This window comes from Trachinotus anak, unplaced genomic scaffold (genome assembly GCF_046630095.1).
Source record: "Trachinotus anak isolate AG129_WGS33_773 ecotype Australia unplaced genomic scaffold, CSIRO_AGI_Tana_v1 ptg000011l, whole genome shotgun sequence".
NCBI lineage: Eukaryota > Metazoa > Chordata > Actinopteri > Carangiformes > Carangidae > Trachinotus > Trachinotus anak.
The window spans coordinates 3,856,708-3,869,985 of NW_027273862.1; the positions used below are offsets into that span (position 1 = coordinate 3,856,708).

The 13,278-nt window shown below is 40.5% G+C and overlaps 1 long non-coding RNA gene across 1 annotated transcript; it reads left to right on the forward strand.

Annotated features, from left to right (window-relative positions):
* Positions 1 to 2,300: 2,300 nt before the first annotated feature.
* LOC139628457 (uncharacterized) lies at positions 2,301 to 10,916 on the forward strand. The gene is made up of 3 exons (XR_011692783.1): positions 2,301 to 7,395; positions 7,608 to 7,777; positions 9,725 to 10,916. It is a non-coding gene; the product is annotated as an uncharacterized lncRNA (long non-coding RNA).
* Positions 10,917 to 13,278: the final 2,362 nt, after the last annotated feature.

Here is a 13,278-nt window from a genome sequence, read left to right on the forward strand (position 1 = left end):
GACAGGATGGAGGCCTTGGAGTTGGTGAGCCGCCTGATTACACCTCTCCTCCCCAGTCCCCCTATTGACTGTGGTTAGGATGTAGCTTTCCATTTCCTGCCGAAATAAATTAAAAGTCAGAAGTAATTTGCCTGATGGGGGGATGCAGGTGTTTTCTCTATCTTTTTTTTTTTTTGTGCTTCAAAGTTTCTGAATAAAAATTCTCCTAGCCTGGAAATCAATTGAACCTTTGGCTCTTTGATAAGGAAAGGGCTTATTTTCAGCCTGTGACAGTTTTGTGGCAGGGAAGCAAAAAAGGTAGGGATTTGATTAAAGGGGAGATAGTGAGAGATTGAGGTCTTGTTCTTGCCATAGGAAAGATCAAGGCACGTAATCATGTCTGCTACAATGCTGGCTCTACCGCCATGTTCCTGCTCCCTCATTGTCTCTCTCTCTCTCACACACACACACACACATATACACACACTTGATTTCTTTTTTATCGCACACACACACACACACCCACACACACAACAACACATACATGCTGACATTTCCTCATGTGCACTTTGTAGTGACATCTGATAAGTAAGGAATGAAAGAGGGGAAATGCTTTATTTTCCTGCTCAGTACTGTTCTGTCCAAAATCCCAGCTGAATGTGCTGAGATCCTCGTCTGCTGCGTCTTCTTTTCTCTGAGATTCCGTCTACCTGTCAGGGAAGTTGCGGACACGCAGCACCTTCACAGCCTCTGCAGCAGTTTCCTGTTGCTGTTCAAAAAAAAAAAAAATCTGATTTTATAACCCTCCAAAGCGCACCGTCACCTACACAGCGAGAGTTTCGGTGGTTTTGGATCGAGGCCTTGAGAGCACCAGAGTAAGGGTAGGGTGTGAAAACTCCCAAAACTGTTACACTAGTGAACTGCAAAGCTTTCAACAGCGTGCTGTGACAGTGATGGCTGTATGTGGGTAGACTACTGCCATCGGGATAAATATTGCATGATGCGACACTGGGGTAAACAGTGACAAAAAATATTGTGGGATGAGTGCTGTGAAAGTGTATCAAAAGAAAACTGGAATTGTTGTGAAGCATTTCCAAAGAAGTGAGCGTAATTCCTCAACAGATGAGACAATCACGATGCTAAAAACAGGCCGTCCCTGTGAGGGAGTCCTTGTGGCATTTTGTCCCACCCTTTTACAAATGCCTGTCCGCAAAGACTCCACTGCTAAACTCTGGCGCTTGTTGCTTGTGTTCGTGTTGCTGTCGAGAGCACATTGAGCCCCTTGAACATCAAATAGGCTTTCATGTTTCTTTTATTTTAAATGGCAATGTTTGTACAACACCAGGAATCTGAAGCCGTCTCCTGCTCACGGCTCAGGGGGAGCTTCCATATCACTGAACCTCCCCTGCCTCCCCTCCCCAGGCTGCTCCGGGACACCAAACCCCTCATCCTGAGAGCTCGAAAGGGAACGCGTGGAGGCGTCTGGTGTGGGCGGAGGAGAGAGAGAGGGAGCGACGCAGAGAGACGGAGAGGGTCGAGGCGTGCAGGTTCCCTCTCGCTCTTTGAGTGGCACAGATGGAATTCACATTAGGTGCAGTGTGATCAAAAAGCAGATGACTCAGTGTCGGGCCGCGTTTAGACGCTTGGCTTTACAACTTCAAATAGCGCACAGCCACAGATCACACCAGCCTCCCTTGCACTCCCACATCTTCCCCCTTCAGAGGCACACACACTCATACACAAACACAGACAAAGACACACACTCACAGCTCTCTCTGGTGAGCCCATCTGGGAGCGAGGAGAGGCCTCGCTTGAAGTGCTTCCCAGGCGAGGTGACTACATAAATAGATGGAGGAAGGAGAAGGGGGGGGGGGGTCTTCAGAAAATAGAAGAGAGAACGTGTTTGGGCACTTTCACCTTCGTTAATTTTAGATGTTGTTTATTCCTCTCCTTTAAGCTTTCCCAGAAGAGAGCTTATTGCCTCAGTACATATTTCCATTTTTCACCAGTGGCTGAGCTGCTGAGGGATAATTTCATCTGACTGTGATTCTGGATCCAGTGATCTGAGTTTGTTCACTTGGAAAACAGCAAAAAGGCTCTCTGTGCTTAGACACTCGCATACAAACCAGCTTGTGTTTAACAAACACAAGGACATTCATATACTTTGCAAGGGGAAAAAAGAAAAAAGAAGACGAAGAAAAGATCGCATACCGAAATTTGGAGAAACAGGCACAAACATTAAAATGCAGATCACAAAAATATATGTGAACTAGAATTACCACCTCGTATGCCTCGACGACTCAGCCTAGTTTCACATTAAACCCCTCACAATTGCTGTGTTAAGTCTTGTGTAGTAGTAATGTTTTGTGAGGTCACACTTACCTTGACCTTTGACCATTGACCACCAAAATCTAATCAGTTTGTCTTTGAATCCAAGTGAATGAAGAAATTCCTTCAAGGGGTAAAAGAGATACCACAGTATATTCAAAAGGCCAAAAGCACAATTTGTGAGGTCACTGTGACCTTGACCTCTGACCGCCAAAGTCTAATCAGTTCGTCCTTGAGTCCAAGTGAATATTTGTGCCAACTGTCAAGGGATTCCCTTGAGGAATTCTCAAGATATTGCATTCAAAAGGCCAAAACCATGTTTTGTGAGGTCACCGTGACCTTGACCTTTGACCACCAAAATCTAAAGAGTTCACCCTTGAGTCCAAATGAATGTTTATGCCAAATCCACCTCTGGCTGTCTCTCAGTGCGGAGGAATAACAAGTACATACATATATTTTTCTAACAATAAAACTGAAAATAAATGTGACATCCTAAGATGTTTTTTTGTAGTAAACAATTTTTTAAACAACATGGCGTACACCAAATAGAAACAGAGATAGGTCAAAATGTAAAATGCAATGACTAAAGTCTAAACAGACTGAAAGTAGGTGATATTCTACATTTACTGTTGTAAACAGACCAAAACCAACAATGAACTGATCCTATGATAAATAGAGCCAAAGCTGGATATAGTTTTATTCCTTTATTAAAAACACATCAGTGAGCCTCAGTGTTGTCCTCTGTGACATCTGCCTTTATCACCATGAACACACATACTGGAGTTGATTTTACTCAATCCCACCATCCAGGTGTCATCAGTCCTCACCAGCACATCAAATGCATGTTCATCTGCATGGTTTTAGAAAATCAGTCACGCTTTTAAAAGATAAACTTTAAATTTATTTAAATTTACATATTTAAACATCTACTTCTACAGTATCGGAGTCAGTTGCTTGGAGCTGATTGCCACAGAAAGAATGGGGAAGTCAGGAGGTACTCATGCATTGTTGGTTTGGGCCTTTTCATGACAGTAAGAAAAATAAAGAATAATGGCAGTCCTATAAAGATTGTTTAAAGAAGCTGCCAAATACACAGTAAATACTCAAAGGATGACTTTTGATCCACGATAACAAACATCAGCCAGTAATTTTGCTGTGAAACAAAGACAGTTGAGTAAATTGTTGAGACAGTTGAGGTGTGGATGATGTTTTGGTGTCATGGTGAAAAGAAAGAAAAAAAAGATACTGGAAAGTCTGGAAAGTGAGTCTTCCCTCACAGTTGAAAAAATGTTACCTTGATGAATTGGACCAAGTTTGTTAGAGAATAAAGGAAAATCTTCTTTCTGATTGTGTTTCATGGGTGAAGCTGATGTACTCTCACTTTTTTTACTCTCATTTGAACAAATTTCACAACTCTAGAGCGAGACAGACGAGGAAGGAGGACAGAGAGGAAGGTGAGACAGACAGGGAGGAGAAAGAGGGAGCAGTGTGCCAGAGGGAGTCTATCTCCTCTTCAGCAGGAGCTGTCAGCCGCTGCCGTCAGAGTGGCTATAAACAAAAAGTGTTTTCTCCCTTAACAAGCTCAACAGGACCTTCAGTGGGGAGACGACACAGAAATGCTTACTCTCCAGGGGTGACAGCCACTGTCTGCCATCAATCAGTCAGACTCACTGCGCTACCCGCAGACGATGCCTCAACAAGGGCACGGCTCAGATTCATCACAGAGGGGAAAAAAAACTAAACAACAGGCATGATGAAATATACACATCAGCACTGCAAGTCATTTAATTTTAATGCGCGATGTGATGGGATAGATTATGAAGGAAAAAAAAGAAAATTGCAACGGTAACATCAAAAAACTGTATCGCAGAAATACATGGCATTAGAATTACAGACGTCAACGTGAGCGACCCACTGTCTGCGAGCATGCGCCGGGGCTCGCTCCCATACTGTATGCGTGCACCTACACACAGACTCACTTAAATATTATACCCTTTGAAGCACTGTCAGTGTTTTTGAAACTATGCTCTCTGTCACAGAAATCATTTGAAACACTTCTTTCAGAGTGTCACAGCCCTGTTTGGGCTTTGATCAAAGCCAACAATGTCAATTTTGGGAGGAACTGCTGTGTAGTAATGCATGATGAAACTGTCAGAAAGTTGTTTCAGCTCCCTCCCCTGTGCATCTTAAAATAATCATTTGGTTGCTGCCTCCACATATGTCACCATTTCTTATTTTTATTTTTCATTTTTTTTGCAAGGATTTCCTTGATGGTTTACAGACATTAGCTGACAGGGAACAAAATGGTTTACATTTGTATGATAAAACATCCTATATTACAGCAGGTAATTTACATGTGTAACTGATGTTTGCTTCCTCTGATAAATGCTTGATCTGATGATTGTCAAAATGCCTTTCCGCACACCCGCACTAAACCCGACTAAGCATGCTGGTGACAAGACTACGTGCTATATGGTACATTTACAGCCACTGGAGAAACTGCTACAAGCCTGCATGAGCAGGAGGAAGGCCCAATTAAACTCACTTGTGTGGTTTGTATATAATACTATAAAACAGGCAGAGAGTAGATTTGAATCTGTTGTTGTGATACATTTATCTCTAATGTGGGTAATGCAGTTTGTAGTCGGTGAGCAATGTTGACACTTTTTCTAAAGGAGCTCAGGCTTTCTCACAAATTGAGCAAACACGTTTAACTATTCTGCAGAGCACTTCGTCATCTTTATCTCACAAAAGCCACACAGTCACGCTGCCTGTTGCCAGATATTAGATGCCCATTCAAAAATCCACAGTTCATTAAAAACAAATCAGACACTTCTGTAGTGTTGAGCATAGTCAAACAAAAACAAACATTGGTTTTTACCTTTGCTTCATAAATGGTGAGTTTCCATTTTTCATAGTGTAAAACTCTTACAGTAATCTACACCCACCAGTTGTTGTGGTGTTTTTGTCCTGTTTCTTTTCCCTTCAAGTGCCACATTATTAGAGTGAGTGTCCTTCACACTCGGGGCCAGATGAACCCAGTCTCTTACAAATTATGTTTCACTGCAACTATTCTTCTTCCTTAGAGCCAGCTAAGATGACAGAAAATTGGTCCCACAATTGCACATCTCTTTTTAAAGCGTCTTTAATCTGACGTTTAGGAGGTTTTGTCTGTTTCAGTTTGGTAGTTTCATTCCCTATTAAAGTATTTATATTATTAAGATGTCCTTAAGCACTGAATGAATTATAAAGTTAACAGCACTGTTTTTAATCTCTACTTTAATACATCTTCTGTTATCCAAGACAACCTCAGTGACCATTAAACAAGACTAAAAGTCTACAGCTATGATAGGTGCTTTGTGAGACTGTATTTAAAACAGTGGCGCATTGAACTAAAAGCTAACATCAGCATGCTCGCAATGACAATGCGAGCATGCTTAGTTTAAAGGGTCTATTTGTAAGTTTTCTCTTTAAGTTTCTTGCCAGGAGCAGTTGGTGGTGACTGTCACTTTACAAGAGCTTTGGCCGTTGTTGCATTTACAAGACAAGAGGTTATAATACAGTGTCTAAAGTGTCTGAGTCTAAAATACTTCAGGGTAGATTGGAGGCTACACAGAGTCACTACCTGTGACGTAAACAGTAGAAGAAAAGACGTGATAGAGACACGAATCAACACTGGCGTTGCTTTCCACTGCTGGAGACAGCTCCTGGTGAATAAAGGTATGAAGATGCGGAAGTCGCAACACTTCTAGACCAGTATGTAAGCAGTTGCCGAGGCTAACCTTAGCCATGTAGCAGTATGTCCTTTAAGGAGGTATAATGGTACAATGTTGACCATCCTACAACTGTAGTTCAACATGCAGGTATTGCAGATATTTGCTCTGGAGCAATGACCAAAGATTTGCCAGTTCATCCTCTCTGCTAAATGTCTGCAGTCATAATGGATCCTCAAAGTAATAATGATACATCATGCAACCATGGATGTCTGTACAAAATGTTATGCCAATCCATCCAACATTGCCATGCATACACTGCTAGCATGGCTAAAAATGAGTCTTTCACTTGTATTTGAAGAACTCTGTCAACTGGGAAAAAAAAGGAACTATATCATTTGAGCCTACTACTGTTATTGTCCTTGAATAGTTATTAAAATGCAAGGTCTCTGCAATGCATTCTTATAGTTAAAGATGGAGGTAAAACTTTAGTGCTTTGTCTTCTTCTTTCATGCGGTATCTTGTCCTTTCTTGTTTATCACCAGTCATTTCAAATCAAGCCAGTAGTTTTGCACAGCAGCAGTTTTGTTCTCAGTTTTTCTTATGTCACCTTGCTGTTTTGCAGTGTGACGTCTATGTAGGTGACCGCCCCCAAAGACAGAGCATTAGAGGGAAGAAATGTTCTAGGAGCCTTTTATAATAAAAATAAGAGTGAGTGAGAGAGAGAGAGAAAGAGAATGAGAGAGAGGGAAAGAGAAAGAGAGAGACATGAGAGAAAGGGCTAAACCACGCTGTGAATCCACTCTGATTTATCTGTGAATGGCCTTGGTACAGTGAAAAACAAAAAGAAAAAAAAAATACACCTTAGATTTGGCATCACACCAGTCAAATCCTATCATAATCAAAATATCTCTGCGTTCAGGAAAACACACACCTGCAAACCTCAATGTAGAAAGGAAAAGGGATTACTGGAAATGAACAGAGCTTCTAATTTGCATTGGCAAACTAATAGTTTGTGCTTAATGTCTGGCCAAGCAGGCAGTAAAGACACCAAAGCAGTTTATAACTTTGCTGATCAAAATAAGGCGACCCAAAAGCCCACTCACTTACTAAATCTAGATTTTCCTGTCTAGTTTTACACAGCACAGCCTCTTGTGGGTATCATGTTGTGACTAAATCTGTGAAGTATCTTGTGCTTGTTCAGTGTGTGCCGTCAGTATCTCTTAGGTCTTGTCAAGTGTAGAGGATTACAACAGAAGGTTTGGATGACAGCAAGTCTGGCTGCAATGCATCTCGACTAGTGTGAGGAAAGCTCCTGAAGGCTGGTCAGACATTTCTCTTCCCTGCCCTACAGTAGCCTGACTTTGCAGTTAAGGTGAGATTGTATAACTTTTGAGACAAGAAATAACACATTGTTTCTCTTACAAATGAAAAGCAGAGTTGACAGGTAATAAAATGTCTAAAACCAATTTAATTTACCAAGTTTTGTGCGGTATAACTAGAAGCTTATGGTGTCTAATGTTGGCTAATGTTAGCTAGCTTTAAATATTGCTGTTATAAAGCAATATACGCTGTGTCCCAATTCAGTGGCTGCATCCATCGGAGGCTGCATTTGAAGACCGATTGTGTCACAGAGGGGCATCTAGGCTGTCCTGTAACGAAGGCTCCTTCAAATGCAGAAATATGGTCTTCTCTTCCTGGGCAACAAAGGATCCGACAGGTGGACCCTTCATGGGACACAGCTACAGCTTGCTGACGTAATGACTCTTCTCCACTTGTGCTACTGTTACAGTAGATTAGCATTTAGCTAAATGCTAAATAATAAATAATAATTGTCACTTGTAGCCACAGTAGCTGCTGCTCAGCAATAGTAACATTATGACACTTAAGAGTTTAGTTTCCATATAATAATTATAAAAATAAAAATAATAATGAATGTGGGCTGTCTTGATGTTGACTGTTTCTATACTCAGGGGTGCACATAACTGGTACGCAAGTACGCATATGCGTCGAGAATGAGAAATGCGTAACATCACGTGTCTCGTTATGGCGCAAAAAAGCTGCTTAATGTCTTTTGTTTTTTCTACATGGCTTCGTCGGGCTTAATGTAGACAAGATCTCTGATGTCGGTAACCGTCAGGTACGCAAAGGCGCCGTAACGAGACACGTTATGTTACGCATTTCTCATTTACGCTGTGCATACGTACTTGCGTACCGGTTATGTGCACCCCTGTCTATACTAATATTTTATTTCTTTCTATATAAAGAATGAAATAAAAGGCAGAATTAAAGGATGATGTGTGTGTGTCAGCAGCATTATCAAGTAATGACTCCCTCACATCTTGCTTGGCAGAGGACTGTCTGTCTGAGTCTATAGATGCGATAGCTGAACGTGCCCTGCATTAGATTCCTATGAGCTTCTGTACATGGAAAATAATCCTTGGAGCAGCTGACGAGGCAGTATATCTAAACACAGGACAGCGCCATGAGCCAACATAATTTAACAACACATTAATCTCTTCACTATTGCAGTCAATAGCATATTAAGCGGGCTACAAAAGCAAAATTAACGAGAAGTAATGCAACACTAGTTGTTCAAAGAGCTCCAGTGAAATTCTGAGCAGTCAGCAGGACTGGTCGTGCCAACTCATTTCTCAGCTGTGTCTTGGTTGCTCTCTAACAGGGACATGCCCTTGGGTGAAGAGGTGCTCAAATTCCAGAGATGTCATCTACAAATGACATTTTTCAAATGGCCATGGTAGTTATTTTCAGCCTTTTAAATGCAGTCCCCATTGTGATGCTAACAGGAGAGAAAGAAGACAAGCCTGAGTCCCAAGTCTTTAAGCAAGGACTAGGTGTGTGGCAGTGTCCACGGCAGCTCAATGAGACTCTCTGCAGATTTATAAAATAAAATTATAAGTGATGTTATAATATCTCTTTACTGTCATCATCCTTAAGATATCAGTTCTTAATAATAAGGGTGTCTTAATAATACAAGTCCCATACTTGTGTTCAAAATCACATTTTATTGATCACTAGAGGCACAAAAACTCTATCACCTTCCTGATTACATCATTTTGTGACATGCACACAAATTATGTTTAATATGTGCATTCACCAGGTGTTGTCTATAAACTTCTGTCAAATATGTGCATGTGTCATTACCTGTGCACACATATGAATCCAGTGTGGTGGATTCCACTACTGACAATTCAAGCTACTATACTGAGTTGTAACAAACGTAAATACATGTAATTGTCATGATCTGCCCCATAGATGGACCGTGTTTGGATCCATGCTTATTATGTCCTGTTTTACTTTGAAATATTAAAGTTGTTGTGTTCAAGGTTTATTTTACTTCCTTTACTAGCTGTCCACTAAAGTCCAGACAAGTCAGGTCCTGATGCATTCTCAATAAAATGGGCGGATATTTTTTCTGTTCTTGGCTAGATGGAGACTTTGAACTGGAACAGTGCCTGGGCTGTGACTGATGACGGACAGAGAAGAGAAACAGTCTGCCCCGCCCCAATTAGTTGCACCTGCATCTCCTTGCATGCTCCCTTTACATACATATAAGCCTCTGTATTCACCTCATTGTTATTCTGTTAGCCCTGTTTTGTTCCTTGTTTGGACTTTGTTACTGCCAGTCCAGTTGAAGGCTTTAACTTTATTTGTTCTTCTTTGCTTTGTTCTTTGTGTTTTAGTTCCTGTGTTTCCTGGAGTCAGTGTCCTGGTTTTTGTTGTTTCTTTGGATCCCTGCCCTTTTGGACTTCCCCCCACCGACCTGCTGGCCTGTCTGCTTTTGGATCCTCCATCCCATTTTCCTGGAAACCCTAACAGTAAGGGCTTCAGGGAAATAAATGTCAGCCACAAATGGCATAGAAAAGTAGGTTTGATGAGGATTATAATTTAAATGCACACTGGAGTAACTGACATACAGTACTTTAAAAAAAAGCTTGGGGTCAGTATTTGCATTTCTGTATGTGTATCTGTCTTTAGCAGGTAAGACCCTGAACTACAAAAAAAAAAAAAGAAAGAAATACCTGTGCTATATTTATACTTTTATTAACATTAGACGGTTATTTATCTTTGAAAAAATGTTTCTTGCTGTTGCTTTTGTTGAACACCAAATTTAATAATCATGCAGATATAATATTCAACTACAACACAAGGGGAAAATGGTCTCTCAGATATTATGATTGAAATACACAACACATTAACTGAACTAAAGTCCACGGTGATAAAACATTGCAGGGCCTCAGTTTTGTTCTCAGTAGACAGCTTGTGATTTCCACCTTCAAAAGAGAGGTTTTTATGCACTGTTAGAGTGTAGCTTGTAATACATGCCATAATATTTAGTACAAGATCAAGCTTTTTGCCTCAGATTGAATGAAAGCATCACTGGCTGATATCATGACTACAGCAAAAATGGAAGCTTTAAACTGTTCTGTGCTGCAGAAATAACAGACTTTCAATTTTATTTACATCAAAAATGTGTTTGACACAGCAACACGTTCAGTGTTCAGAGGCTCATGAGTGGTACATATATCTGTTAACTCTTCTCTCCTGAATCACTACTTATTGTGTCCCTGAGCAAACAACTTAAAGCACACCCTCGCATTCTCTCACAGTGTTCTATGTCATTACTCTGTGTTCACTGTTTTCTCTAGGAGTGCTTTTTTTTTTTTCATGTATGTGTTGTAATCAGTATCCTGTCAGGAAGAAAAGAGAGTTACAACCTTTCAACACAAACTCTCTAACAACTGCCTTTTGGTTCGTGGAGTCAAGATTTCTCCCTGGTTGACGGTTGAAATTTAGTACTAAATGTTGATTCTATGAACATAAACTTCAAACAGATACACAAATACTAACCTACTGATGATGTGACACACAGCACAGCAGATATCCTATTTTGTCTCTTGTTGTCCCCAACCAGTCTTCCAACCTGAACAACAATATAGGTCGTTTTTTTCAACCCTCTGATACAAGCCACAGTCTCTCCTGAAATAGCGCCCCTACGGCACCAGGCATTCTGGACTATGGTTGTCATGGTTACAATAATAAACACATGGACTGCACTGAGTGCGACGTACCTACAAATACGGCTCTCCTGTGTCATATTCCTGTGTTTTCTTGACCCATCTATCCACCCCATCATCCTCCTGACGTGGACTTTGTTGCTCTATAAACTATGGCAGACACTTTTTTCTTTGCTCCTGTGATAATCACCACAGCCACTAGATGTCGTCTGACAACAAAACGTAACTATGGGTCATAATAAGCTGCTACACAAACGATCTATGGGCTCGTAGTCCTGTTGCCCCCCTCACCTCTTACAAGGGTTCCTATCTCTGTTTTATATCTATGTTCGTCCTATGGTATGCACTGTATGTTTAACTAGCAACAAACCAAACTGCTCATTAGCAGCCAACTTTGGAAATAGCTGTTTGCCAGTACTCTGACAGTCCAGCATGACTAAACCTTTTATCTTCTCAGCCATATAAATGAAAGCTATACAACCTTAGACAATGTTACAAACTCAACTGAGTGAAGCTTTAAGCAGTGCAGGTAGAGACTCGCTGAATCAAGTTTTTTTCCTTGGGGCTTACCATAGCTGTATGTGCTTGCTGATGAGACCATTCAGTACTACAAACCTGTGCAAACTCATACACTCGCCTTGACTCCTGCTGATACCAGTCTCGTACAGACTTGCTGCTCTCGACACTTCCTGTACACGGTGAGCAGCAGCCCATACACCGACTGTTTTGGAACTGTGGGGCTCGCTGAACTCATTCACATATCAGTCAGACGTTAGTCTAATTTTAGTCTTTTATTTTGTTAGCCTGTGGATATTACTCCTGATTCCTGCTGCCAATGACTTCAGAAAAATTGCTGCTGTTATACAGTGTGCCTGTTACTGTTTTGCATTTTTATTTAAATTTAGTCTCAAGGTTATTCTAGAAAATATATACGAGTTGGTTATTTATTTATTTATTTATTTCACCTATTAACTGCAAAAATACACATGTAGCATTTCATAAGTTACCAGCTTATGTCGCCGACAGCGTAATGTTTTGGAAGGATACTGAAGCATATGTTTTACTTAGGCTGCAGTCAAAGAGTCACAATTATCTCCTTTCCTAACGGCCTCTCCTTGACCTCCATGGTAAACATCATAAGGTCATGGAAAGATGTGACAGAGAATTCATAAAGACTAAGGAAAAGACAACTTTCTAACCACCTAGCCTAACCACAAAAAGAAAACAAACTGGATAGAAATGTTGAAATAATATAACATGAAAGAAATTGTTGAGCCATTGAAATAATAATTCAACAAAAAATACTGAATAAGGGGCAAAAATAAATCATATTCAGAGGAGGTAGGATATGCATAGTTTTGACCTCTTTGTATCTTTGTTAAATAGAGAAAATGTATTTTTTAATGCATTGGTTTAAACATCTCATAATTCTTCATGTGTTCATCACTTCAAAAACATTGTTAAAGTTACTAACTTCAATGATTTTTTTCACCTAAGATAAGTTGTGAGTCCTGTTTTGTCGACATATGAAAGAAATCATGAAGGCATGTGTCTATATATCTATGAATGTGTGTGTGTGTTTGTGTGTGTGTGTGTGGGGGGGGGGGGTTCTTTTTCTCTTCATTAGAAGGAATCTACATAATGTGCCCAACAGCAAACATGCATCAGAACAAGCCCGCAGTGCAAACATTGTCTTTACATTGAGGATAGAATAAACCACTAGAATAATGCATGCTAACTGTGATATATACCCCAATTAAGCATTCTAGAAATTTACATAACAGAAAAAAAAACAACTTCAATTAGCACATGAGCAATGGCTGCTGGCATTTGATTGCAGGAGGGGAAATACACAGGACAATAAACATAATTTACTAGATGTTTAATTTTGTGTTTGGAAAATTGAATCCACCGGCAGTGAAAAATACGCTGCATGTTTGTGGGGAGAAGCGTTGAGTCGTTGTGATAGATTGGAGGAAACTAATCTGTGTCTGTTTGCGCTGCACAAGCAACATAACTCAACCTTTAACTCTTGGATGGCAAAAAACCAACAGAAGCGAAGTACGTGGCTGCAGCAGGAGGAGGCGCACTGGAAGGATTCTTGTGTGTAATGTTGTTGCCGTTTCAACCTAATCAAGTCTACCTCAGTCATATGCAGATCCCCATGGAAATATAGAGATTCATCATCTTTTATACTCCACGGTTCACCGTCCCTGAGT